Raw genomic sequence first — 23,721 nt, forward strand, 5'->3', positions numbered from 1 at the left:
CCATGTGGGGCGGGGGGAAGGAGCTCAATCCCTGCCTGAACCATTATTATTATTACTCGCCCCTTCACCCTAAGGTTCCAAATAGTTTTATAAAGCTACAATGGAATCACACACAAAAAACCCCCAACTAGCGCGGCTCCTGACAACGCACGTCTCAGGTGTCAAAAGCCAGGGCAGAGGTGCCAGGAAAAGCCTTTCTGCGTCAATTCTCAGCAGAGAAATAGGCTCAACAGCTTCTCCACCCATTACTTTAGAAAAAGTGTTAAACCCTGTTGGTTCATCCAAGGCTGGATAAAGATGGTTGGGGGCCTTGCCCTGTCCCCCCGCAAAAGGTTACCCACCAACTCCAACGAAAGGAATGCATGACACAGAAAACTCATACCGAATTAAAGTTTATTCATTTATTGTAACGTATGAGTATACCGCAGCACACGTAGATGGAGAGGCAAAGCAGTGAGCTGGCAGACAGCAAGAGGGCTTCTTGCAGACACAGGCCCTGGTGCAATTGCATCATTATAGTCCAGCTTTGGTTGCATCAAGTGCTTTCAGCAAAACCTGCACTTGCAAGACTTGTGTTTTCACCACTTGGGACCTGAACGTTGACAGTCTAGGGGTCTGAAGTGTCGCACTTAGTCGTTCACGTCCAGTTCAAATTCAGGGTACAACTCCTTGGTGGTCACCCCTCGGATCACCGCCAGCCTGCCCAACAGCATCTGCCCGGCGTCTTTTATCTCATTGTATTCATGGAGAAGAGAAATGTGGGTTTCTAATTCCTCCGGGCTGTATCCTTCAGCTGTCAGCTGCGCTATTTCCTGATCCAGGGCGAAGTCTTTGCGTTTCAGCTCTTCGATCTCGCGCTGCAAGGCGTCCTCGTCACTGGCGGGCTGGCAGGCCGTTGGAGAGGCGGGGACGGGAGACTTGAACCTTGCACTACAGGCTCTCGGGGTCCCCCCGGGCGTCCTCCTCGAGAAGGGTCTGGCCGAGGGCCTCCCCCTGACTCCTGGACTCTGCTCCCATCCCCTAGCCAAGGGGCTGCCATCTCCTGGTTTATCCAGAGCGCCTTGGAAAGTGCGGGAAGGAAAGGCTCCAAAGGAAGCCGCGTGCCCTTGCAAGGGAGAGGGAGGAGGAAGCGGCGGCGAGCTCAGAGGCAGGGCCTGCTCTTCACCTCGGCTTCAACTCGTAACCTCCCACCCGCGCAGCGCTCCGCTCCGCTCCCTTCCGCCCCGCCCCGTTACTACAACTACGCTAGTTCCGATGGAATGACTCAGGGTAGGCAGAGCGGGAAGGGGCGGGAGAAGGAGCCGCCGCCGCCGCGGTGCACCCTGGGAGGGTTTTCTCTCCTCTCGGCTGTGTGGGGTGGCTGGACCCAAGTTGCCTGCTTTGCCAGAGCTCAGCTTTGTTCCACGTCGAGGCGTCTCTCTCGTCCTCTTCCCCCACCCCCTCATCCACTTCTCTGTGTGGCTTACAACAGTCTAAAACCGCAGTGCCTTAAACTGCAGAGATGTAAAAGAAAAACAATTAAATGCACAATATTTCAAAATATACATAATGAAGGCAGAGTCTGCAAGGCTTTAGAAAAGGCTAGTCACACGGTTGTCCGAAGGCATTCTGCTGCCTGAGGAGGAACAGCGATTCCACACCCCAAAATTCGGGAAGGCTTAAATCTATTGTGCCGCCTGAGGTAGAAAATGCTGTAAGCGGCTCTCCCTCAATAATAACAACAATAATAAGGAACAAGAGCTAACAATTTGCTGTCATTTCATGATAATCCCAAATCAGTTGCCTGAATACTCAGTGGTGGGGTTGACCCTGCTACATACCCCCCCAAAAAACCCAACCCAAACCTCCAGGAGAGAAGCCCTTGTTTTTTCAAGCTGTGCGTGATTTGGGTGCGCAAAGCACCAAGGGGCTAGGATTTGCCAGGAGCCCCTGCTGTGCGTACATGCAGGCTGTGCATTATTTGCTGTCAAGTAAGGTTAGTGAAACCATCCTCATGAGACGGCTTCATAATACCTGAGGGACAAGCACCAGTGAAGTCATCTCCCTGCTAAATTGTTGTAGGCGAAGCCCCTGTCACTACCAATATGCAGAGAACAATTTTCTGATAAGAAGTGCAGTCCTGTGCATGTTTTCTCAAAAGTAAATCTCACTATATTCCATGGAGTTTACTCCCAGAAATACGTGCTTGGAATTGCAGCCTCAGTCATTTACCCCTGTGCTCAAAACATTTAGAAGCACATTTTTAGTTCTTAAATGTCATAAATATTAAATACATAGTTCCAATGCTTAGATCAGGGAAGGGGAAACTGTGGTCCTAAGTAAGCCTGGCACAGGTTACAGTTTGGCCCAGAGGCTGTTTCCCCAAAACCATGCTTACCTGCCCCACATCTGACATCAGGTACGGAACTAGTAGGGCTATGGCTGTCAATGCACAATCCAGAGCCTTAAACAGTAACATTAGGTGGGAGGTGGGCATTGAGGCATTTAATCCTCTCATCTAGTTGTAGTTTACCCTATTTTTGTGCATGATATAGAAAAGAATCCTATCCCAATTCTGCTGCCTGTAGTAACAATGATCTAACACTTCTGAGTGAAGGCTGAGAGTTGATCCTGTGCTCTGTTAACTCCACTGTAGCAGATGGTTTTTTGTCAAGTGAAAGGGGAGCAGCTTGAAAATAGCGTAGTACTCTGCATAGCACAAGAAGAAGAATGATCATGTGTGGACTGGTACATCATTGTTGTATTAACGGAACAGAGAAATGACTGCCTCTGCAGCTGTGTGCATGGAAGTAGGGGAAGGTAAGGTAGAACAGGTCATGTGATGATGATGATGATAATGATGATAATAATGATAATGTATGAAATGAAAGTGTGTATCCCCCCCAATGTTATTTGGCACAAAGCTTTATTCAGCTGGTCCAGGGTTGAATAAGAGCTGTTCCTTGTGCCGTATATTCTTCCCACAACTAGTTGTCAATTCTGTATTGTGCCACATTTGTTAGGATCCCCAGGAATTGGGAAGAAGGGATATGTTTCAAATGATGAACCCTGGAATAAAGCTCTGCAAGTTTGAAGATATACGCCTCAAGGAACTCAACGGAACCCAGTTTTAAGGAAGTGCACTTTGAATTGCGGCCCAAGTTACAAACCACTGCCGAGATGGAGCTTAGGGTTCATGTAATATGTTACAAAATGTTTACATGTATGCACAATTACATGTGTAGTAGGTTGCATGTTATTTCCTACACAAAAAGGTACATTTTCTATGAGTTTGTAAAACAGAAACAACATACAGCTTTAGAATTTCATGCATATAGAGTTGGGCGGTTATTTGGGGGAGAAAAACTGAATATAAACTGCTAGTTTCAATCTACAGTACTTTTCAGTAATTGGTTGGTGGTCTTTAACATTCTCCTGTTGACTCCAGAACTCTGCAGGACCAGGCAGCTCTTCCTTTTCATTTCCATTTGTTTTTAATATGCCTAGACCCCTAGGTAAATATGTCACATAAGACACAGGGAAGAGGTCAAAGTATTGAATATGTATGAAAATAAACAGACATCCCTTAACACCTTCTAGCCAGGAATAAGTCAAAACATTTGTTTTCAATATTTTCATGATTTATTCAGTACTGATAAGGCGCTGTCTGCTGTGCATACAAAAACCGCAGCTGCTTCTTTGAAGAACTTGCAGTGTGAATCTCAAGAGTTCAGTGACTCACTCTGGCTACCCTGGAGCAAGCGATGTTGGCACAACCTGACACTCCTAATATTTGGCAGGAACATTTTATAATGGGGTTCCAGCTGACAGGCAATTTAGTGAGATCAGTAGAATGCTGCTGCTGTTACATTGACACAAACCACCCAGAACTTCACCTCTGTTGCACTGAGGTATCAGAAAGCCTTTCCTGAGATACCAGATAAGAGCTGGAACTGGATGTCACTTCCCATGCCCTTATTTTCTTTTCCTTCTTTCATCCATAGACCTTAAAAGAACAATACACAAGGTTTTTCAATTCTTTCCCAGTTTTTATGGCTGCATAAAAAAGCAAATTGCACATGTTTTACAGGTTAGTACTTGAAACCTCTTTATTGAAGAAGGCTCTGTCATTTTGAAAGACTCCGTCTTCTGTGTCCTTCATCTTTTGTGTGATGATGCACAATTCACTGTTAAGTCTTGACATGTGTAGGGGGCCAGTTAAAGAAGTGTAGATGCAGTGTGGTGCTATACACCAATGTGCTCCATGTGCTCCTTGCAGTGGAGGATTTATTTCTGCATTCCATTCATTAAGCAAACAGAATCCTACAGAAGTACAAAATATTCTACTGACCCAGATTTTTGTCATGTTCAGACAATCCAGGGCAAGGGCAGTGCCCGGTGTAAATGGATTTCCTACTTCTCAGTGTTCTTTTTAATGCTGGCTTTCTCTTTGGCCAACTTGCTAAAGCTTTCTCCTTCAATTTTCTTCAGTTGTGAAATGTGGGAATCTCTGATTTCACCACAGGATTGGGAGGCTTAATTATATCTCTATGAAATTCGTTGAGTCATTGAAGGCTGTTTTTAATGCTGTTGCCAAAATTGAAAGCAATGTATTTTTGGTATGGAGCAAAGCCCTTTTTTATTTTTAATTTTTTTACCTCACACCAATTATGGTTAACTTCTTTAGCTTAGGTGGGTGAATCCTCTCAGGAGTTAACCTTCCACACAGTAATGGGTGTCTTTATAGGGCGTGTGCAACTTCCTAAGCTGAAAGAATCAGCAGTTCTCTTTGGACAGAACAACCTAAAGAAAGCCTTGGCAGCCTCCATTTTTGTACTGAGAGGGGCACTTGCTGGTTTATGTGATAGGAACATGACCATAAAGCTGCTAATCTTCCCAAGGTTTATTAACATGATCAGTTAACCTGGGTCAATGGCCTTGTAATTTCTGATTTGTTTACATATTCAATGGGTAGATTAGAGGCTGAAATTAATAGAAAGAGAGGAAAGGAACCTCAGTAAAACTAGAGTTTCTTGATTAACTCCTCTTTCATTACTGGCTAAGGAATGTAAAAAAAGTGTTTTAGTCTCTACTAAGCATATGTGGGGGCACAGAGTTTCCTGAAAATCCATGTGGATGGAAGCTGTAGTATCAGAGAAATCTGAGAAACAAATGTCAAATGTAGGGGCTTTCTGACATTACTACTTTCTCTTTCACACACACAGCTTGAAATTTGCACTCAGTGCTGACTTTAGTTGAATATATACTTCATTCATTCATTCATTCATTCATTCATTCATTCATTCCAGTCCTTCTGCCTGAAGGAGCCCACTATTGAAAAGGTCCTTTCCACTGATCATATTGGGATGGTCATTTCTGACAATAGTAAATCACCTGTTTAAGGACTGCAGTTCCCTACCCCTCTAAAGAACAGTGACTCTTTAACAGTGCTTCAAATATGGACCTTATTTTCAAATCTAGGCATGGTAATGATGTGAACATTCCCAGAAGGTGCTGAAAGAGAAGTTCCACTCATCATGAGAATCATCTATGGAGATTCTATTTGTGTAGGCCATTCATAGTCCTGCAAAATGTAGTTTTGTTTTTGTTTTTCCTGGCGCTGAGTTTTCCACAGGGACATGATTGCCAAAGCTGAACTTTTATTGCATTCCATTTTCTGGACTGGGCTTTAGCTTTTATGCAAACTTGGCTGCTCCTTTGCAGGCCCCCTTCTCCTGTGGGATCATATGGGCAACACTGAGTATTTTCAAGTAGTGATGTAGGTGTTCTGTGCCTCAGGAGAAGCTAGGGGTTACTTATTTTGATTTCTGGCAAGGTCATTATTTACTATTTTTATTATCTTTTTAGATACTGTGTTCCCAAAGCCTATGCATAAAGCAAAGAATAGCAAATGAATGGAAATACATTAAATTAGTTCTAAAAGCCCATTTATAAGGAGCAATACTAAGAGCCTGGATGGAAAGTTCCAGTGTGTGTGTATATATGTGTGTGTCTCAGGCAAGATGCCCTTAGTAAGAATAGGGAAGAAATTTGTTTCAGTAAACTGAATTCACACTTCCCAGAACAATATGTGAACTGAAACACAGACATCCTTCTAAATTAGCATTTCTCTGAAGTTTAAATCCCAGTTCTCTAGGCAAATATACTGTACAAAAATGCATATACTGGGTAAAAGTCTGCATATAAATACAGGCAACTATCAAGGTGTGCACATTTGATGCACCCACAATGCTTGAGGACGTAAAAAAATAAAATTTACAAACTGATGTGGAAAATGAGAAACTGAAAGCAATAAAAACTAACAGATTTGCTCAGTTGATCCCTCCTCCCTCTAGATCTCTGGGCCCAGTCCCTGCATCAGCACTCATTTTTCCAAACAGTATAGCAGAAGCTCAAATTGTTAATGCACACTTTTTATCTGTTATAGTCAGCAATACTTGAATTCTGAGGAGAAAATTAGGGAGGTCTTCATTGAAACCAACAAGCCCAACTCCAAATTTAGCAGAATCACCACCCGCTTCCAGCCTCCTAAAAACAATACCTAAGTGTACTGTGACAAAAGGCAATGGGTCTAACTCCCAGTGATTTTGAGCACAGAGGGCTCAGTTTGAGAGTGTCAGCCCAGTGCCTTCATATCAGCAAAGGCAAGCCCTCCTTCCCTTTGTGAAAGGTCATGGTGTTTAATGTTGAAAATGTAAATCATCCCGAAACTGCTGCTCCTGTAGTTGATGTTCCTGTCTGTACTTGTCAGTTGGAGAAACCTGACCTATTTTTGAAAAGATTTCAGAGTGACATTAGGCTGTGTCAGAGACTGGAGACTGAGTGAGGAGGGAAGTAATTTATTTCAATAAAATTTCAGTGACTCCAAATTATTGTCACTAGTTTAAGTCCACAAAAAAGAATGAAGAGTTTTCAGAGCAGCTGGCTTTCGGTAGGTGCAGTGATACCACTAGGGCCAGATGAATAGGTGCAGGTCTGGGGTTCCACAAGGTACCCACCCTGTGGGGTGAAACAGGATGAGACTGCCCCTTACCTTAAACATGTGAGATAACCAAGGGTTGCTGTGTGTCTCAAATCAGTTAAAAGCAGAGGAGCAGACCAGGCAGGGTTTTCATTCCCTTTTTCTGGCCGGATGGCAATCCTGTATATGCCCCAGATTCTGAACTAGGTAGTGTCTGCCCTGTTTGGTGAAATCATAGCAATGCAGACTTTAAGACTCCATGGTCCTCGGTAATAAGCCTATTATTAAATGAAAGTTTAGAGGTATGAATGAATCAGTTATATAAATGGCACCTTGCTGAAGTGTGACTAAATAATGGATGGCGTAGACAGGCCAAGCCAGAATTGTTCAGAGCTGCTCCTCACTTGTTTGCTTTTGCAAGGCAAGCCACGTTTGGGTATGACGCCGTATTGACAAATACAGTGAGGTTTTAACATGGCGGTTGCTTGTGCTCAGATATCCCACCCACAATCTGAAGTCATTCATTTCCCATGATTCTACACAGTAGCACAGCAGTTTCCTGAGAACCGCTGATTAATCAGAGAACAGAGCCACTCTGTCCTACTGCCGGCTCCTGCCCCCCGCCCCCATCTCCCTTCTCTGAAAGACAAACTAGACATGATGCAAGAAGTTTGTGAACAGGATATGCGGCTTTAAACAAAGCAAAAACAGATAGGCCTATCTAATTTATAACAAAGTGGCAGTCCATAAAGAATTTCTAAGCCATGTAATTAGAAATGCATTATACAAGGTCTGGGTGAGACATAGAAGGTTGTTAGAACCAAAAACTCCATGGTGGGTCTCACCGCTAGAAGTAATATCAGTTAAAAAGAAAAATACTACAGGAAGAATGGCAACTTACCAGCAGCTCCTAAAGGAAGAACAGGGCCAATTAAAACTAAGACCATATGACGAGGTGACCCAATACTGTACCACATGGCTTCAATATCACCAAATTGCACAAATACTTAACCAGGATAAAGTAATAGGATTTGAAAAAGAAGAATCAAAATTACAAAAAGTATTATTACAAAACTCAAAAAAATATATATCCAGAATGTATAATTTATTATTGGAATGGGAATTAAAGGATGAAGAAATAAAAGAAGTTATGATCAAATGGGCATGTGATATAGGATATGTAATTCGGCTGGATCAATGGGAGAAATTATGGAAATATGACATCAAATTCACGGCATGTTATACAATAAGAGAAAATTTTATGAAAATGGTGTACCAATGGTACTTAACTCCAGTAAAATTGGCAAAAATATACAAATTAAAATCGAATACCTGTTGGAGATGTAAAAAAGAAATAGGAACAATGTTCCACATGCGGTGGGAATGCCGACCCATTAAACAATTCTGGAATGAAATCTATGAAGAACTCAAAAGGATGTTTAAAATATCTTTTAGTAAAAAACCGGAGGCATTCCTTTTAGGTTTAATTACAAATGATATCCCCGAAAATCAAAGGAAAATATTCCTTTATGCAACAACAGCTGCCAGGATGCTTATAGCTAAAAACTGGAAAAGCAGAAAAATTCCATCAGTGAAAGATTGGCAAATTAAATTTTGTGAATACATAAATCTGGCAAGACTTACAGCTTACATAAGGGGACAATCGGACCAGAAACTATTAAAAGAATGGGGTTGTGCTAAAGAGTATATGAAAAAACATTGTTCTGGAGTCAGTATATTGGTATGTAATGAATGATGCTTTACAGGGTTAAAGAACAAGAAAAATGATGTAAAAAAGCATAAAGATGGAAGTAATCTAATTAGACACAACAATACAGTAAGAGTAAATATCTTTGGAGGTCTTAGAACAAAGGAAGGAAGTCAATTTATGTTTATGTATGTTATGATATGGTTTTGCTTTGTAGATGTGTGTTTTTTCGTTTTTGTTTATTCAATGTTTGTAATTTTTGTTACGATTTTGCATTGAAAATAAAAGCTTAAAAAAAAAACAAAGCAAAAACAAAAAGCAACCCCCTAATTATTAGCAGTCATGAGGGGAAGGGGGTTTTGCTTCGGATCTATAGTGCTTTCTCTCCCAACAACAACCAGCAGTGTTGGTATATGTATTTGTCATTTCAGTTGGGATGGTGAACTGATTGTGAAACGGATTAAGCCGCCTTCCCTGCAATGTTTATTTGTGAAATCAGGTGTTAGCTCATAAAGCAGCTCCTAGGTCTTAGCTCATGACATTGATCCTTCCAGCTGTTTTGTCCATGTCATACAAGTTGGGCAGCAGATTTCATGTTTCAAGTTGCTCAAACATTTTCTTTTGCTAATTGCCCAAGTCCTCTGATGTGGCGTGGGCAGTGGATTCTCTCTTGGATGAAGGTGGCTGGCTGGAACATCTGAAAAGAAGTGTTGCAGAGGGTCACACTTCTGTCCTAAAGCTATGTGTCATTATTTGGAGTACATATTATTAAAGACCTGTAGTCTATTCTCCATAGCTTTAAAAGCCCACCCAACCTCCTAAATACTCTGTTTCTTGTCCATTTTTCAGCAGTGTACCATTTCCCCTTCAGATGCAGTTAGGGATGAGCCATTGCTCATTGCTTTGCTATTTGAATTGCAGCACCATCTCAGTGCTTCGTATCTCCCGTTCAAATGTTCTCAAGTAAAAGTTTTGGGGAAAGGTTTCTTTTAGACTTAGAAGGGCCATGCCAGTGAGAGTAGACTGGGCTAGATGAACCAGTCTGCTTAGTATCAGGGAGGCCTATGAGTTCATGTGTCCTTGGTCTGAAGACAGGAAGATTACAGACTGACAACAACCCATTTTTAGCCTATATGTTATGGTAAATGTCAGAAATGTTTGTTATTGCAAAGCTGCTATTTTGGACATTTACAAACTAGTCATGATAAATATTCTTTGGTGGTATGAAGGAAACAAAAATGAATTGTTGTGATTTACTGTGGGAACTTGCTTGAGTTTCAGTTTCTATATTAATGCTAGAATTTCTTTTATTTATATTATTACATTCCAATTTGATGTTCCATATAAGAGATATCCCACTAAGTAATACTTAAGTCAATGAAATCTTAAGTATTTATGTCCATTCATTTCAGTGAGTCTACTCTGAGTATGACTTAGTTGGCTTTCACTCACTGACAGATTGGTAAAGGTGTTGGCTTTTTTAAAGGCCTGCTGGACTTTTTTCCATAGCCTGCTTCCACACTCAAAAGAAGAAAAAGACAAACCACCATGTCAGTTACAAGCCAATCAAGCCACTCTTGTATAGCTTTTTGATAAATAAAGAAACGGAACACCCTAGAATCACAAACAGCTTTTAAAAATCAAGGCTTTGTCTCACTTTCTGAGGGAAAATTTGCAGCATAAGTGTCTAAACTGTAGTGCCTCTCATGTTACATTTTCTCTCTGAATGCAGAAATCTACATGCACAATATCAACGTACATACATACAACAATTATTTTCCCCTTTAAAATACATGGAAATTTTTTGGAACTTTGTGTGTGTGTGTGTGTTCAATCCTTAAATTAGTTCATTCATTTCCTAGTTTATTTTAAAAGGGAAACTGTCAATTTACCCAACAGACCCCATTTTGCACTGATGTTTTCTGCCTGAATTCATAATGTAGCCTAAGATGCTCTCTAAGAAATAAAAGGCATGTTGACAACCCAGTCCTATGACTCACAGTGGATGCGTGTTAAGTATTTTTCGAAGAGGAAATGGCAACGGTTGCGACATCGCAAAACGCCACATCACTCTGACACTGCAGGAGGATTTGCTGATGAAAAAGCCATCTGATAATAACACATTTTGTTCCATGCAGGCGGGATAGTACTGAGAGTGAAACCCTCCTCTCCTTCAAGCGATTTTATTCAGGATAAAGGAAGCTTTGTTCAGAGGGATGCCCTTCTAGCCGCCCATATACCATACTGGAAACATGCTAATGAGAACACATGTCAAACAGAAGGGGAAACATTTCAAGCCTTGTGCCAATTCACTATTGACTTAGTGTTTTCATTCACTCCAGTTCCCTGACTCAGATATAGGACGTTATTTAGCAATGCATCCCTCCCCCCCCCCAGCTCCCCCTCCATGAAGGCTTTCCCCAGAGTGCCTCCTGTCTCATCCATGATTGACAATTGCAAGTCCCACACTATTTCTGTACCAATGATAACTGAGCCGGTTGTCAAGGAAATAATTATTTCTTGATTGCCTCCATTCCCACTGAATTGAATACAGAATGCAGTTTTTCTGCCATAATGAAGGAACGGGGGGTGGGGGGGAGCATTTAAAACGTGGAATGCTTTATTCCAGCTTCAAAATAATTGGCTAAAATGTTTACAGTTGAAGCAGTATGTGCAAAAGTGAACATAATGGATATTTGGTTAATGAGTTTACCTCTTCCATACACAGGCATTGATTTTCTGTCATTTTGTATGCGTGTGTGGAATCCATTCAGTGAAAGTTTTCCACTATAAAATACAGCCTCCATTTGCTTCGTGTTTTTATTGTTACTGAGATTTGTGATGGCACAACGATCGCTCATGTGTAACAGTTGGACCCTTATTACAGTGGAATTGTATACGAATATTGGAAAACATCAAAGAGGGATAATGTTACAGGATTAGTGAACTGATTCAGTGGGTGTTCTTCTGCAAAATGTACTTTATTTATTTTTAATTTTTGATTTTATAAAGAAGGTCTTTGTAATGAAAAGGTGGTCTGCGACAATGAAAGATGAAAAATATTCGTCCAGACTAATAATTGGAGGATTTGCAACTCTTTAATGAGACCCAAACACCTTTCATGTGCTGCAAAAGTTTGTGAAACAGGAAGCGGAATCCTAACTGGTAACAAACCATGAAATGAGGTGAAGTCTGACTAACTCATTGAACTATTTTCAGTGGCAGATCCCACAAAAGTGTGCTGGACTGGACATATTTAAAAGCCTGCCAGGTTACTACGAGGGGCATGATGAATTCACAGTTGGCAGCACTGACCCTACCATTAAGCAGAGGGAGGCAGCTGCCTCAGGCAGCAGATTTTTGGGTGTCATGAACAGGCAGCAAATTGATAGATGTTTAATTGCTTGTAATTATAATTAATTATTATATTTTTACCGCCAGGGAGTGGAAGAGGTGCTTTCAGGATTTTCTGCCTCTATTGCCAAAATAACTTGACTGCCCTTGGGTTCTGCTGCACATTGCACATTTTTACTTAGGGATGGGGGGCAAGATTTCTGCTCTAACTCGGGAAACAAAATGTATTGGGCTGGCCCTGGTACAAATGTCATTGTGATTTCTCATGAGGAAGCATATTTGATGCAGGAATATCACTCAATTGTGTATCTATCTAAAAAAAATATACATCCTCCCCCACCCCGTACACACAACTAATATTTTCATTGTACCAATGGAACATGTTTGGAATAGGTTTCCATAAGTGTTGAAAGCACCTTTAAATGGTACCCATTCTTTCGCTGGGGATTAGCGTAAATTGCCTTTCCTGTGATCACACCATTTTGTGATTTTTGTTTTTAACTTTTAGAAAGCAGCTGCCTGTTCTCCACTTGTAACAGCTGGGTGGGGGAAATTCATATGACTCTTTAGACTAGAGACAAGTGCTACGCTATCTTTCTAACTGTTGGAGTGTCCTGCCATTTTGGTGATATTATTCTACTGCCTTTTGAAAAGTTATTTGTTTTATGCTCCTCCACTCCAAACCTCCTCCCCACACTATGTGTGTGTGTGTGTGTGTGTGTGTGTGTGTGTGAGAGAGAGAGAGAGAGAGAGAGAGAGAGAGAGAGAATGGGAGAGAGAGAAAGAAAGAAAGAACGAAGAATGCTTATGCACATCTACACTTCAATGCTACCTGTTCTGTATGACAGGATACAATAGAATCATAGAATCTTATAGTTGGAAGGGACCCTAAGGGTCATCTAGTCCAACCCCATGCAATAAAGGAATCTCAGGTAGAGGATCCATGACAGATGACCATCCAACCTCTGTTTAAAAACCTCTAAGGAAGGAGAGTCCACCACCTCTCATGGGAGTCTGTTCCACTGCCGAACAGCTCTTACTGGCAGAAGGTTTTTCCGAATGTTTAGTCAGAATCTCCTTTCTTGCAACTTGAAGCCATTGGTTCAAATCTTACCCTCCAGAGCAGAAAAAAACAAACATTCTCCCTTCTCCATGTGACAGCTTTAAGTTATTTGAAGATGGCCATCATATCTTCTCTCAGTCTCCTCCTTTCCAGGCTAAACATACCCAGCTCCTTCAAGCACTCCTCATAAGGCTTAGTTTCCACACCCTTGATCATCTTGGTTTCCCTCCTCTGCACACGTTCCAGCTTGTCAACATCCTTCTTAAATTGGACACGGTATTCCAAGTGTGGTCTTACTAAGGCAGAATATACAATGATACTATTACTTCCCTTGATCTGGACAGTATACTTCTGTTGATGCAGCCTAGAATAGCGTTAGCTTTTTTTTGCTGCTGCATCACACTGTTGACTCATGTTAAGCTTGTTGACTTATGTCATGGGTAGGCAAACTAACACCTGGGGGCCAGATCCGGCTCAATTGCTTTCTAAATCCGGCCTGCAGATGGTCCGGGAATCAGCGTGTTTTTACATGAGTAGACTGTTTAAAATGTATTTAAATATTTATACATTTAAAATGTATCTCTGGGTTATTTGTGGGGCCTGCCTGGTGTTTTTACATGAGTATAATGTGTGCTTTTATTTAAAATGCATCTCTGGGTTATTTGTGGGGCATAGAAATTTGTTCATTTCCCCCCCAAAATATAGTCCGGCCCCCCACAAGGTCTGAGGGACAGTGGACCGGCCCCCTGCTGAAAAAGTTTGCTGACCGCTGACTTATGTTAAGAACAGGGCTGCAGAGAATGAATGGGAAAGCAACTGGAGATGGTGAAAGACTGAGTGTTCCCCGGTAAGGTTGTGCATGTTCCTGCATCGTGGCCACGGCTGCCTGACTTTTGATGAGAAAAGAAGCAGGCTCATATTGGAAAGCTTAGACTGCACCTTCCGCATTGAAAATAGTGGTAAAGAATGACGTAGCAACCATCTTCTATAGCATACAGTCTTGATCAATGCTGTTGTTTCCTGTGAGCATATAAAGAACGTTTCTGTAGATTCCTGGCCCTTTAAGAGAACACACAGCATCCCTGAGACTGGAATGCAGAGAATGTTTCAGTCTTAGGAGAGCACAGATGTATTAACACTAGCCAGCATTCTGTAGTGAGGGAGTGACAGCCAGTTTGGTGCAGTGGTCATCGTGCTGGTCTAGGACTTGGGAGACCCAGGTTCAAATTACCACTCAGCCATGATTCTCACGGGTGAGCTTACCATGCCTTCAAAAATATCCCCTGCTGTCTAGATTCACAAACATATTAAGTGTCGCTGTGTAAATTAATAATGGGTATATGTGTTTTAAAGGACGCGGGTGGCGCTGTGGGTTAAACCACAGAGCCTAGGACTTGCTGATCAGAAGGTCGGCAGTTCAAGTCCCTGTGACTGGGTGAGCTCCCGTTGCTCGGTCCCTGCTCCTGCCAACCTAGCAGTTCGAAAGTACATCAAAGTGCAAGTAGACAAATAGGTACCGCTCCAGCGGGAAGGTAAACAGCATTTCCGTGCGCTGCTCTGGTTTGCCAGTAGCAGCTTAGTCATGCTGGCCACATGACCCGGAAGCTGTACGCCAGCTCCCTCGGCCAGTAAAGCGAGATGCGCGCCGCAACCCCAGAGTCGGGCACGACTGGACCTAATGGTCAGAGGTCCCTTTACCTTTATATGCATTTTATTTATTTATTTATTCAATTTCTATACCGCTTAATTTTTTAAATAAAAACCTCAAAGCGGTGTACAGCATATTAAATCAATAAATCAATAAAACAATAGCCGGGGGATGTTCCTCCAGCCCCATGAGGAGCTTCTTCAGTGGGGCTGGTGAGTGTGGGCCCTGCCCTCTAGGCCAGGTGGAAAGGGCCTTGCACGGAGTGGCCTTCACTCCTCACAGCCCTAAGTACTTGATGAATGGGTATATGTATGCATAGGTGTGTGTGTGTGTGTGTGTGTGTGTGTATACACTATCTCTCAACTTGACCTACCTCGCAGAGTTGTTGTGAGGCTCAAATGGTGTACATTGAAAGAGTCTGAGTTATGTACACCTCTCTGAGCTCCTTCAAAAAAAGCAGGATTTTAAAAAACCAAAAACTATAATATAAATATTATTGAATATTTTCTAGACATCAGAGCTTCATGTGTACAAACATTAATAGACTCACCAGATATGAACAGTGACAATCTCATCTCCTGTAGCATTCACAAGGTTTCACATTTGCAATTTCATACACACCCATTCATCAAGTCTTTCTTTACTCAGAGGCACATAACATGTGCTCAGTAATCTAGACAGCGGAGGATATTTTCGAAGACAGGGTAAGATGACTATAAACACACCCACTGATTAAAAGAAGCCAAGAAAATCTCAGTAGGAAATGAATTTGATCATTAATGTGGAACAATTTTCATTGATGAAGAAAAAGAAAAAAAGAAAGAGCGAGGGATATAAGCGGGTGGATAATTTAAGTCTTGGGTGATTAACAAAGGAACAGAGAAAGGAAACAGCCTTAAAAGAACTCTGCGGAGACATAGATGTGGATGAGACAGTTAATGTTTGCCTCTGGAGGATTATACTGTATCAAGGACTGTAAATGGAAGTATTTTAAGATTTATATTTGTGTAGCTGAAAGGAAATTTTAGGTCAGAGGATTTGGACTTGTGTATAAAGTCTTGGCAAGAAAGGATAAATTTGTGTGAATAAGATGACATGAATAATATAGGACCATGTGGAAGAAATATGTATGTGAGTAGTACTGAGGAGATCGCTTTGTGGCTCTGTATGAGCCTGAATGCTGTCTGAATGGGAGAGAAAGAAATGCCTTTGTTTCTAGACTCCTTGGTTCACTGAAAATAGCTCCTGGAAATGCCATTTCAGATTAGAGAGAGATGGCTGGAGAAGGGGAGATTTCATTACCTTCCTCTTTTATGTGATGTTTTCGAGATGGTAATGTAAGAGGAGAGTTATAAATAGATCCAATCACAGCTGCAGCATTCTAGAGTGCATGTTAATACCAGAGATATTTGGGGTGTTTCACTGTGTGCAGTAAAACCAAATGAGAAATGATGGCCGCCAAACAGCAGCAGAGACCACCTGACTTTCTTGATTTACCCGGCTGGAGAGTGAGGGCAATAGGAACAGAACAGGAACAGAAATCTATAAACTGCTGCATTTTCCTATGTCATCATTTAATTTAATTTAAAATGAGAAGCTTTGAAGGAAAAATTGAATTTTGCTGTTTTGAACGTGAAATGTTTGAACTGAAAATTCAGAATATGAATAATATAAATTTGTTGCAATTTCCAGAGGGAGTCTTTGGTATAAAAAACAAGAAGTCTGGTAGCACCTTAATCTCTCTCTCTCTCTCTCTCTCTCTCTCTCTCTCTCTCTCTCTCTCTCACACACACACACACACACACACACACAGTGATGCTGTAATAAAAGTCCTTATCCTTTAAGAGCCATTTAGCACAATTCATTTAGGATTGTAGGATTTTATATTGTTTTAATTTTATATTGTTTTAATTTAATTTTTATGATTAAAAATGCTATTGCATGGCAAGTATAAAATAAAATAAATTTAGATACACCACTGGTTTGAAAAATCTTTTTCTGGGGAATCCTGGTTTCTTTAGCGTCAGATTACACCATCCTACATACAAATAGGAAAGTATGGATCTTTATGTATCCATAATAGGAGATATCAGCCGAGGGATATAACAGCAGGTGTGGTGAAACTCCAAGCTTTGCAGTACAAAGAGAGAGAGAGAAAAGCTTTTAGAAAAAACTCTAAGGGGAGGGCAGAAAAACAGCCTAATTATAGCTGAACATATTCAGTGGGCATGAATGCCCAACTGCTGATGGGAACGGGCAAATAAACCAGAACACTGGACCAGAAAGTATGGTGAAGAAGGACATGACAGAGTGCAGAATACCTGGAACTGGGAACAGAAGCACTCTACACTGCAGCATTGTGTTGCAGGTTCCAGTTGTGTTGCTTTACATGTGTCTGAATGCCATTATTACTTTACTTTCATTATTATTAATAATTAAAAGTAGCTGCAGCGTCGTTCCCCCCCCCCCCATCCATCCGGACTGCAGAGTACATGAGTGGGAAGTGGGTGTAATCTTTTCCCCTTGCACCATTTTTCCTTCTAACATTCCCCTGAAGCTGCGTATGGCACCCAATAGCTTTAGACTGGGGGATTTTCAGTGTGGGGAATAAAGGGTTAAACCTCCCTGTTGTGGTTCCTGGTGTGCCCCAGGCTGCCTTCTCTCTCTCTCTCTCTCTCTCTCTCTCTCTCTCTCTCTCTCTCTCTCTTAAAGTAACATATAAGGAATCCCAAGCATGGAATTTGAAGACACAGTTAAAAGTGCAATTTGATCCGCCTAAGGCTTCCTCTGTGTAAAGATCAGCTAAGAGGCAGCTTGGTCACTGGTTATGTGACTGATTTCCTTCCACCCTGAGCCAGTGATTGGGGAACCCTGGCTGTTTCTAAGGCACACACTCAATTCACAGCGGGCTCTGGCGATGCCCACCACTGCTCCATGTGAACTTAGTGGGCACATGCCCAGGAATCCTCTGCAATGCGAGTGGGATGCAGAAGTTTCTTGGCAATGTGGGGAGTCTTCCCTGAAGGTCAGCACTGGCGTCAGCATTGGCATCCTTGGGCAGCTGCCAGGGCCTTCTTAGTTCTCTCTCTCCCCCTCCCCCCCGACCTAACACTCCTAGCAGCTCTCAGGTCATGCTTTTAATTCCTTACATTGCCCCTGCGTGCTGGCATCCGTAGGGGACATTGAGGACAATCAGAAAGGGCGGCAGGTCCCAATCCAGCACTGCTTGGAGCAATGCCACTGCAGTCGGGTAAGCCTTGCAGGGCCCACTGAAAAAGGAGGGACATGTAAGAGCTGTTTGACTGTGGAACGGACTCCCTCAGGAGCTAGTGACTCTCATTTGTTGGAAGCTTTTTAAGCAGAGGTTGGATGGCCATATGCCATGGATGCTTTACTGAGATTCTTGCATTGCAGAGGGTTGGACTAGATGGCTCTTAGATGCCTCTATACGGTGGTACCTCGGGTTACAGACGCTTCAGGTTACAGACCCAGAAATATTACCTCAGGTTAAGAACTTTTCTTCAGGAGGAGAACAGAAATCGTGCTCCGGCGGCACGGCAGCAGTGGGAGGCCCCATTAGCTAAAGTGGTCCTTCATGTTAAGAACAGTTTCAGTTAAGAACGGACCTCCGGAACGAATTAAGTTCTTAACCAGAGGTACCACTGTAGTTGTATGATTCTATGTAGCCCACGACCACCTCAGCCCTGGCCCTGGCCCTACTGAAAGTAAAAAGCGTGCAGAGGTGGTTTTAGGGTAGCATGACCAGTTCAGTCATACTGGGTGCCGGCACCACAACAATTGTGTAGAATGCAGCGTGAGAGGCAGGGGCGCGTGCCAAATTTTAGCATCACATAAGGCTCACTGAAATTTGAGAACCCAAAGTCTGCCACTGAACTGTGCATGTCGAATGGTGGTGGGGAATCGCTGTGATATTCATACCATTGCATGTCAGGTACTGTGTGCCATTGCATGTCCCCTTCCAAACACTTGCAGGGGACCAATGATCAGGTATCAAACATCGGTTATCACAGACACCCGTACAAATATACAATAAGTGTTGGGTATGTGAGCACTCAGACAAGCTGAAGATTATTCTACATCAGCATTTGCACAGGAGGATTTTGAAGAGAATTTTTTGGAGCAAGCATGTTTGCACTCCACAGCTAATACACACACACAAAATGCATGCTAGCCTGGTTTGCTCTATGTCATGGGAATTCGTCCTGCGCTTTCACATACTTGTGTCTCCAAGATGAAGCTGTTCACAATCCGCCTCCAGTGCCTGAACTGAGCAAGGGGGGCGGGGGAAGGGAGCAGAGGTCACAAGAAAAAGGCTTCATGCGTGCGAAGCTTCAGAGGCAGCCAGTGATGTATTTTTAGCTGCTCTAGATTCCCTCTGCTGTCACGGCTGGGATGTGATGCTCATTTTATTGCCACGGGGATATGCCTAGAATATCAGGCTGCCTGAAAAACAGCCTATGCAGCAGAACCAGGGCTTGATTTAGCATTTGTGGCGCTGATCGCCCACATCCACCGTTGAGGAAGGTGAGGGGAAAATAGTCCTCCCTGTGCAGTTCCTGCGGGAGGCAGAGCGGCAAAAGCTGTGACTCACTGAGAAATATGGTTCTGCAGGAGCAGTGCTTCTGAACCACACCTTAATCTCAAGCTGGCTGTGCTTGGTCTGTCTAGAAAGACGAAGTGAGTTTTTTAAATTATGCAATCAATACATTTTCTAATCGTTTTTGTGGCGCATGATTCAATGTTCTTTACTGCAAAATAAAATGAAGTAATGCAAGGTCCCTGAACAAAGGATGCTATTATCTTAAAGGGCTTCTTCACAATTTACAATTAACTCCATGCATTTATTACACAGCTAAGCATATTTACTCAGAGGGGATTCTTCCCCCAACACATATTCAGTGGAGATGATTTCCAGGTGTCATGGAGGGTTCAGAGGAAAAAAATCAGGAAGCTAGAAAAGAACTTTATTTTCTCCTTTAAACAAGAACAGAGCAACAACATCCAGATACAACCAAGTCAAGTGCCAACTACTGACTTAATTACATAATGATATGCAGATGGCGCTGTGGTCTAAACCATTGAGCCTAGGGCTTGCACGATGGGGTGAGCTCCTGTTGCTCGGTCCCAGCTCCTGCCCATCTAGCATTTCGAAAGCACATCAAAGTACAAGTAGATAAATAGGTACCACTCCAGCGGGAAAGTAAACGGCGTTTCCTTGTGCTGCTCTGGTTTCGCCAGAAGTGGCTTAGTCATACTGGCCACATGACCCAGAAAAACTGTCTGAAACCCCAGAGTCGTTTGCGACTGGATCAGGGGCCCTTTACCTGTTTTACCTTTACTATCCACAGGCCAGACAGATGCGCAAAGCAGAGGTTTTCAACCGTTTGGAGTCCTGGGGTCCCTTGACCAACTACATTCTTTCTGCGGCACCCCTGTGCGGTTCAGGAACCGAGTTATGTCACCCTTTGCCTGCAGAGCTGGCAGCCCCTCACCGCTTTTTGAACACCCTCCCTTGTGGAGTGTTCCCTCCGCCTTTTTTCGCCTCTCCTCTCCTTGGGAGTCCTTTGGGCAGCTGCACCTGCCACCCCTGGTCTCTGAGCTGCTCCCCTGCCCCAAAGAGAGGTGCCTTCTCACACTGCCCCCAGGGAAGCACCTCCTGGCCAGCTCCAGAGGCACCATCCACCTGGGGAGCTTGTAGCTAGGGCTGCTGCAGCAGACAGCTGTGCAAGCCTTTGGGAGGCAGAGACACAAGAGGACATCAGAGAAGGGAAGGAAGGAAATAGGAACAGAGACCAGTGTTTCCCATGGCACTCCTGACCATCATTCAAGGCACCCCAGGGTGCCACAGCACACTGATTGAAAACCACTGGCGTAAAGGATACCTTTTGGAGGCAGCAATACTTCTGAATATCAGTTGCTGGAAGCTACAGGAGGAGTGTGCTCTTGCGCTCTGATCCCCTATTTTATTTATAAAATACAGTGGTACCTCCGGATGCGAACGGGATCCGTTCCGGAGCCCCGTTCGCACCCAGAAGCAAACGTAACTAGCGATGGCACGTCTGCGCACACGCTTGTCACTTTTTGCCGCTTCTGCGCATGCATGTAATTTTGAGCGCATGCGCAAGCGGCAAAACCCGGAAGTAACGCGCTCCATTACTTCCGGGTTGCCGTGGAGCACAACTCGAACACATTCAACATGAAGCATATTCAACCTGAGGTATGGCTGTACTTTGTGTTGCGGCAGGCTGTATAAAATGTGTTTGCAAACACGGGCTAACACTCTGAATGTTTGGGTGCACATGTTAGGTGCATGAATAGGGAATATCAGGGATCACCTCTCAGTGGTAGAGCACCTCTTTTCCGTGCAGAAACCTCCATTCCCAGGTTCAGTTCCTGGCCTCTCCAGTTAATGGATCGGGCAGCTGCTACCTGGTAACTAACAGGTGATGGGAAAGGCCTCTCTATCTACTCGAGATCTTGGAAAGTCACTGCCCACTCAAGGTGTCAGTACTGGGCTCAAATAACGAGACTGCCTGACAGTCTGTTCCCTCAAGTTGTTTTTTAGAGGTTTTAGCAAAACTATTTACGTGAAACTATTTACTGTTGTCTTGTCTGGTCCCATACGAGCTATCAAAAAATAAAAGATGATGGCTTTGATTTAGGTCTTGTGGCATGCAACAAAGTGTGGCACATGACTTCAGTCTACAAATGGGGGACACCCCCCCTGCCCACCTCCATGGTCTCAGCCAGCACTTTCAATGGGGTCTGCATGAGAACTGTGATGCCCACACAGAAGCATGTGCAAGTCCTAACCCAGCAATGAATATTTGCCTGTTTCCGCAAGAGCATCACATGGAATGGGACATATCTTCCTTGTAGGGCCAACTCTTACTTGTTTCACATTTTCTGCACATTTCTGAAACTGGATATGTAGCCATGTTTTGTTTTTTGCTATCTGTCGAAAGTATAATTTACAAACATTCATAGGACTGCAGTAAAGAAGTACAGTATATCTCCTGTTAAAAAAAATAAATCCATTTGCATTCTGCCTAAAACCATAACAGGCTGGAGTTCAGATTACGCCTGGTGTGTGGAAAGGACAGTTACTGAATGGATCATGTCTATTGCGCACCTGCTTGTCCCTTAGATTAGCCTAACCACACAAGGGCTGAGCCACAGTGGCAGGAAGCAGTGATAGAGGAAATTTGCTTGGATATTATTTCTTCAGAAGATTTCAGTCACAGTGGATTTCATTCTCCTGGGACGTCAAAGCTACATTCCGTTCTCAGGAGAGAAATAAACCCCAGCAGGCAATCGGCAATGAGACATTCTGCTTGCCTTCAAAGTGCATAAGAGAAAGTAGTTGTCACACAGCAAGGGAAATGTGTGGCAATCTTTAGGAATCTTGCAAGACCTGGTAAACAGAATCTTCATATCGCAGCACAATCTCTGAGAGAAAGCACACTCTCATTTGTCAGTAGAAAACAAAAGAAAATGGAGTGATGGCAAGCTAGCTATGAAGACAGGCATTATGCTTGCACAATGAAGAGACCGACTTTGCGGTAAAATTTTATTAAAATCTCTCCTGATTATCCCCCCCCCCCTATATTTGCAGCTCCCCCTACTCATATTTAGTCAGTGTCATTGATACAATGCACTGGGCACCAAACACAAAACTTTCATTTTATATATGCATCTGCTTTAAAAATCTCTCCTCCCTCCAAAGATTTTGTTCTTTGATTTTATTTTGATAAAGTAGTCAGGCACATCTTTTGCATTCCACAGAACTTACTTTTGAGTAGGATTGTGCAGGTAGCTACAGTATTGCAAGTGAACATACAGAGTTGCGTATGAAACCTTATTCCCTTCCCCTTTCTTTTCTTTCTCCTCCTCTGTTTTTCTTGTCTGTTTGGATTATAAATTGCCTGGGCAGGAAGCAGTTTCTTTCCCCTTTTTGTAAAAAGAAACCTGGCACATTTTTGGTTCTATAAATAAAATGAAATGCAAAAAATACCGAAATCCCCACATTAGTTTATGACCGATATTTGCTGCAGCTATTCAGATGGTGCTTCCAGATGGGGGTGTTTCATCATCATCATCATTATTATTATTATTATTATTATTATTATTATTATTTGATTTTCCGATGTGTTTTTTGAGCAAGTTAGATTTCATACGTTTCTATTTTCCCCCAGTGGTAATCTTCATTGGTATTCTCCTGCTTGTCATCCAGCAACAGTGGAGGAAATGTATCAGGGTTATTTTTTGCTTTTTCATTTCTCCTTTCAATCATGCCTCCCCCCCAGCCTCCATTTGTTTTTCTGTTCTGGACATGCATGGAGGTATTTGTGTACCTGTGCTTGCACATCTTTAGGGGGGGAAATCCTCAGGAGGTGTGAAAGAGCAAACATTAGCAGCAGCTCTCTCCAGCCAGGGACTGTATCATGTTTCACAATGAGCAAAATGGAAGCTTTTGGGGTTGGATGAGGATATTCATATTCCTTTATTTTCGCTTTTGCTTTTTATTACTGAGGTCTTCTGTGCAAGGCTCACAAGAATGCTAAAGACCTTTATCATCATCATCATCATCATCATCATCATCATTATTTTTTTCAAGGCCACTGTATATACTGTACTGCATTTACAGTCTCCCAGGTAATGTTTCACATTTACTGTGCAGAGATCTTGAGAGAATACCTCTTCCAATCTGGTCATGCCTTTAGCACGCAGCAGTTACTGAAAATATTGATTGATTGACATGTATATCCCGTCCTTCATTGCATATGATGTTAGGATGGGTTAACAATACAGACTGCATTACTGTACAATAAAATAGGAGCTATGGTTACAAGAGTAAAAACAATAAATTGCAATACTGTGGAAGCACAGAGCAAAACACTGATAAATGTCTCCTGGTTTAGGCCATACCCATATCTGTTCTGAAAGCCTGGCAGAAAAGAAAGGCC

At 42.7% G+C, this 23,721-nt stretch overlaps 2 long non-coding RNA genes across 4 annotated transcripts in view; one reads left to right on the top strand and one right to left on the bottom strand.

The window, feature by feature from the left end:
* Nucleotides 1-382: 382 nt before the first annotated feature.
* On the bottom strand, nt 383-22,621 carry LOC310845248. Its single transcript, XR_014564598.1, has 2 exons — nt 22,548-22,621; nt 383-1,493 (listed from the first exon to the last, which is right to left on the bottom strand). It is a non-coding gene; the product is annotated as an uncharacterized lncRNA (long non-coding RNA).
* Nucleotides 2,015-23,721, top strand: part of LOC310844862 — a 97,384-nt gene continuing 75,677 nt past the window's right edge. For all 3 annotated transcript variants that reach the window (XR_014564364.1, XR_014564365.1, XR_014564366.1), the window contains exons 1-2: nt 2,015-2,398; nt 3,003-3,117. This is a non-coding gene — a long non-coding RNA (uncharacterized lncRNA). The remainder of the gene's footprint in view (nt 2,399-3,002; nt 3,118-23,721) is intronic.

The sequence above is a fragment of the Podarcis gaigeae genome (assembly GCF_964106915.1).
Source record: "Podarcis gaigeae genome assembly, chromosome: 1".
Classification (NCBI taxonomy): domain Eukaryota; kingdom Metazoa; phylum Chordata; class Lepidosauria; order Squamata; family Lacertidae; genus Podarcis; species Podarcis gaigeae.